This window comes from Salmo salar, chromosome 12 (genome assembly GCF_965601325.2).
Source record: "Salmo salar chromosome 12, fSalSal1, whole genome shotgun sequence".
Taxonomy (NCBI): domain Eukaryota; kingdom Metazoa; phylum Chordata; class Actinopteri; order Salmoniformes; family Salmonidae; genus Salmo; species Salmo salar.
In genome coordinates this window covers 98,713,129-98,718,771 of record NC_138302.1, presented here as the reverse complement: position 1 = coordinate 98,718,771, position 5,643 = coordinate 98,713,129, and the positions used below count along the sequence as shown (strand labels likewise).

General features: G+C 37.6%; 1 protein-coding gene across 1 annotated transcript in view; it reads right to left on the bottom strand.

Annotated features, from left to right (window-relative positions):
- Positions 1-4,392, bottom strand: part of LOC106566182 (sodium- and chloride-dependent taurine transporter) — a 39,629-nt gene extending 35,237 nt beyond the window's left edge. The window contains exon 1 of the mRNA XM_014134056.3: positions 4,177-4,392. The gene's annotated coding sequence lies outside the window, so the exon portion shown is untranslated. The remainder of the gene's footprint in view (positions 1-4,176) is intronic.
- Between the last annotated feature and the right edge of the window lie 1,251 nt (positions 4,393-5,643).

Here is a 5,643-nt window from a genome sequence, read left to right as displayed (position 1 = left end):
TAGCTCCTCTGAGCATGCCTAGGGTTGCAAAGCTACCGGTAAATTACCAAAGTTTACCAAAGAATTCTTTAGTAATTTTGGTAAGTAACAGAAACTCTATGGTAATCTATCAAAACTTTGGTAATTTATACTTGAATAACTTTTTTAAAATGTTTTATTATTCATATATAGTATAACATGTTTTAAATCTTTGTCCATACTGTCCACGTGTTTATGGTTCAAGAGACAATAACATTATTCATGAAAAAAAAGCATCTAATCGACCAATGTCATTATTTTCAATTACCTCTGTAACTATTGACTTTTTTTCATAACTGCCAAATAAAAGAGTGTAATAAATATAGAAAGGATGATTCATGCTGAAACCCTCATTTTAAACACCAAACGGTATTCACTAAGTTGATGGTTTATATTTAGGATAACGTTTTACAGCTTTGTCATTCTATCTTTTTTATTTCAAAATCATCACATTTAATTATTTAATGTATTTGGCATGTGATAAGGCCGCACAGAGGGCCAGAGATTGTTGCAGACACCTGTGATAATTTGAAGTACCCAAAAAGGCCACTAGATGTCTGGTGATAGATCAAAACCAATTGTATTTGTCACATGCTCCGAAAGACAAAGAGAGGGGGGAGGGAGGGAGAAGGGGAGAGAGAGAAAAGAGAGAGAGAGAAAGAGCGACAGAGAGAGAGACAGAGAGAGAGACACACACAATACTCAGCTGGTGTCTGTATGCATAACATGTTAAAACATCCTTGGGGTGACAGGTAGCCTATTGGTTAGAGCGTTGGACTAGTAACTGAAAGGTTTCAAGATCAAATCCCTGAGCTGACAAGGTAAAAATCTGTCGTTCTGCCCCTGAACAAGGCAGTTAACCCACTGTTCCTAGGCCGTCATTGTAAATAAGAATTTGTTTTTAACTGATTTGCCTAGTTAAATAAAGGTAAAATAAATAACACAATGTCTACACTAAGTACCTGACTGAGTTAAATCATGTTGTACAGAGCTTCAAGACACCCTCAGTGGGGATATTGCTTTATCTTGGTTAGATTGATAGTTTAACTCCTATTTTCACCTATCCATGTGTGTTGACAACAGTGACTACTAAGCTCCTGAAAAGAAAAGAGTCATCGAGGACTTACAGAAGGAAGGAAGGAAGGAAGGAAGGAAGGAAGGAAGGATTTCAGAAGTTTTCCTACAGACCTCAGTTCAAAGTTCTAAATCACCATTACAGTAACCTAGAAATCGTTCAACCTCATTAGACCTTATTGACACTGTTAACTATTTTGGAAATACCCACAATCACCTCGTAAAAAAAAAAAAAGAAGCTCTTATTAAATAGGTGAACAAATTCCATAGACTCAACGACCATCAAGAGAAAAGGTTTTTTGTACGTTTTTTTTTTGCAAAAGGAAACTGGACATACAGTAGTATAAAGGTAAACTAAATAACGATGGCATTATTTGCTTTTGCCCATGTGATAGGATAACATTTACTGCTCTGCACCGAGTCAAAGTAAAGAAAAACAAACTGGCAACAATGTTACGCTCCACTTCCTTACAATCATCAGATAAGGGGCTGTCTATGCATTTCACAAGCCCTTTAGTACAGTACAGTACAGTACAGTACAGTACAGTACAGGCTAGTCTGCTTCTTGCGTTCCTTCAACCTAATGAATTGTCTTTGTTCTTCAGCCGTTCCAATTATAGCCTCGGAAAGAAAAATACCCTTAGACTGACATGTATCCAACTATTCCCCCAGAGATTAAAAAAAAAAAAAAAGACCTGCAAACGAAACCTTACAAAACCTTAGTGTAGGCTAGTGTTTTACCTGTAGTCTATCCATACTATGCTGGGAATAGTGAACCTACAGCTATTTTCTCTCATTCCCAGCTACGTACAAACTAGGTGATGCGGGTAGCATAAAAAGGAATATAATTTTATAATAGGCTTTCATAGGACACAATGTTACACGAATCGCTGTTAGGCTCCGCACCGATGGATTTAAACTCCTGGAGGTGTGTCTTCAGTCACGTTGCTATGCATAGGCACTGAAAAAGGCAGACCAGAAATGCCCCGAAAAGAAGGTATGAAATGAAATAGAAAGTAGCCTTCTTCTTTTAGTAAAATGATTGCATGCCTACAAAGCGAGACAACGAAGCTGTTAAACAAATCCCAGGTGCGATGACACTTCTTCATCAGACAGACAATAACAGGCGTTGTTACACCGTAACAGGATGCCAACCATAACCCAACCATGGCATAATCGTTTGATCACACAATGACACCCACTATCGATTGAAGGATAATTTATTCTACCAGCTATACGCAGGCAGGCAGGCTACACGACCACACACCTCCATGACAACATGATAAGACTTGTCCCTTTTTTTATGTTCAGTTCATCCACACACCGCCTCAATTATTGATGTCCCCTGCCAGCCTTCTACCAGGATCAGAGATCAGCTCGTCTATCGGAGTTGCTATTCATCTTAAACGACCGAAATAGTCTTGATGACACAGGAAGAGAGCACAATAAATGACAAGAAATTACGCACATAAAATTAACTACATGGGGGATAATGTGGAGTTAATGTATGTCAATTAAATGTCTGAAACTTGAGCGACTGTCGTGGCACACAAAGTGTTGGCATGCTATTAAACGCATCTCAGTGTCTGCTGGCTGCTGCAACCTTGACTCAGGGGTAGACGTAATATTGTAAACGTAAATCCTACCCACTCCAATTAATATACTTTTTTTAATTTAAACTTTTTTTTAACTAGGCAAGTCAGTTAAGAACAAATTGTTATTTACAATGATGGCCTACCAAAAGGCAAAAGGCCTCCTGTGGGGACGGGTGCATGGGATTTAAATAAATATAAATATAGGACAAAATATACATTTTGTATGGTATGTATTCATTTATGGATGTCCATCATTCATTTCGTACGATATTTTACGAATTTGCAAAACGTATGAGATGTTACAAATTCCAATTTGTTGTGGCTAATGTTAGCTAGGTGACTAGGTGGTTAATGCTAACATTAGCTAGGTGGCTAACGCTAGCTAGGCAAGGTGTTAGTTGTTGGGGTTGGGGAAGGATTACCTAACATGCTAATTAGTTGCAAAGTAGCTAAAAAGTAGTAAGTAGTTGCAAAGTTTCTATAATTAGCTCAAATGCTAAAGTTGTCTGTGATGAAATTTGACCACGTGACCTTTGGGTTGCTAGATGTTCGTGATATACGCCTACCCAGCCACCCCGACTAACCACCCTACTTTCGTTTTTTTGCATTAAGTAACCTTCTGTCGAATGTAACCATACCAAACATAACACATCATACTCATTTGTGGAGTTCTGGATTTATTTTTACTATGTTACGCGTAGTCCATGAGACCAGGCTGGAGTGTTGCTGCCTATGAGCTACTGAGTACTGACAGAAAGAGTCTGGTCTACTATCTATCTAAATGATTGCGGGAACAATAGTCAAAATTAGGGTACACACACACAGCATCTAGAATGTACAAACAGGAGTTGATCTATGACATGTAACATGAGGCACACAACGTGTAAGGTGATGATTCAAAGCATCTCAGTTATTGCTTCTCTCACTGTTCTGGTCCTTTAGTTATTCATTAATCGGCGGTGGCAGAAAGAGGGAAATCATTCAGAGCCCAAATGAAACCCATACATTAACAGTGGAATAACATTCAAGTGAACTATTGTGTAAACCTATTACGTTTTTCATGGTAGCCTAAGGTTGTCACAAAATAACAAGTTAAAGCATTATTTAATTGAGCTTGGAGACAAATTTACGCTTCATTCCTTCTTCTCTCATGCGAGGATATTTGCATGAGGTCGACATAACAAGACTCAAAACTCAAACCTTACGGAAATGTGTTTCTAAACGTTCTGTTATCAATCATGTGAGAGAACAATTTTAATATGACCGTCTTTGAACGTGCATCAATGATTGATGCTCAAAGGTTACTTTTTAGGCATACCACGCCATAACTTGAGATTAAACAATATATTGTGGCACAAGGAAAAATATGAATTATTATAATGAATCTAATAGCGTATGCACTCTAATCATTTGCATATAGCTCATAAAGATGTATCCTAGGTAGGGATATATTGGTGATGATGATTATGATGATGATCCGTTAGCCTACCTGTATTGACTTGAATTCCTTTTATTTCCTTTAGAATGTTTCGGTTCTTTCAGTGTAGTGCGGCGGACGGGTGTTGAATAGTGAGAATTACGGCGGTAAATTTTATTTATAAGGTTTTCTTTCTGACCTTTGTCTCTTAAAATGGGTGAGTATTAGTGGAAAAACACCGGGCCAGCCTCCCTATGCAACAGGAGAGCGTCTTCTTAAAGAGGCAGGTTCCCCTTCGAATCATAGGCGCTAGCTCCACGCTGCAACGTCATTTTCTCTTTCCGTCTGTCTCTGAGCGCATGCCATGCACGCACGCACACCAAGCGGTCGGGTTGGAATGGAAAAGCACACTGAAACTGTCAAACCTTTGCACGCCATGCATACACGATAGCAAAGCTGTCACTTTGCAAGTAGAATTCAATTAATTAACTTTTTTTTTTTATGCCTACATTTGTGCTTGTTTTGCATTTTGCAGAGGCATTTTAAACAATCATGTTTGCCTATAAGAACGTTCTGCAGTGTCAGCTATGATGCACACATTGATATGTAATATGTTGACATAAGCATACCTGTTCAGTCAACTGTAAACCTATTTGCAATTACCAAGAACAAGATATAATGTGTTTTAGAGCAGGCAGCAGGCAATGCATTCAGAACGCAAAATGTGTTATGAGTGACTTCCATATATGAACGTTTGACTGGGCCTACAGAGGAAACAACTCAGAGACCCAATGATAGTCAGGAAGGAGAGACATACAATATGTATCTTCATGAAACGGGTATGTCTTTGCTTTTATGTAATTTATTATACTATTATTCATTTATACAATGCCAACAATGGCATGTAACATCTTAGAACAAAATGTTTTTTTTTTAAATGTATTTCACAGGATCATGCTATATTGTATGTGTCCTTAACAGTGAATTATAGGCTTAGGGAACAACTGTATTTTCATAACCAAATAGAGAGTAATAATGTATTATTATTATTATTCTGTGCAGAAACAGGAAGTGTGCTTCAGCCAACATATCAGTAGAAGAATAGAGTATTGGAAGAACGTGAGTAGATGCACAAGACGCTCTGCAAATGTAGAATAGGAGTCAGTCTTCGTGTACAGTTCCACAGGGTGTGGCGTTACCCTGGCCTACACTCCACGCTCCTTATAGATAGAAAACAAGACTGCTCAGAATGTTTACATTTTTTTAAACGTTTTTTCTTTTAAGGTCATTTTGAATTAAATGTTTGTTGTGAGATAAGGACAGTATCAGAACTATACAGTGCATTCAGAAAGTATTTTTTTCACATTTTGTTACGTTACAGACTTATTCTAAAATGGATTAAATCAATCTACACACAATACCCCATAATGACATCACAATACCCCATAGTGACATAGTGAAAACAGGTTTTTAGACATTTTGCAAATGTATTAAAAATAAAAAAACGGAAGTACCTTATTTACTTAAGTATTCAGACCC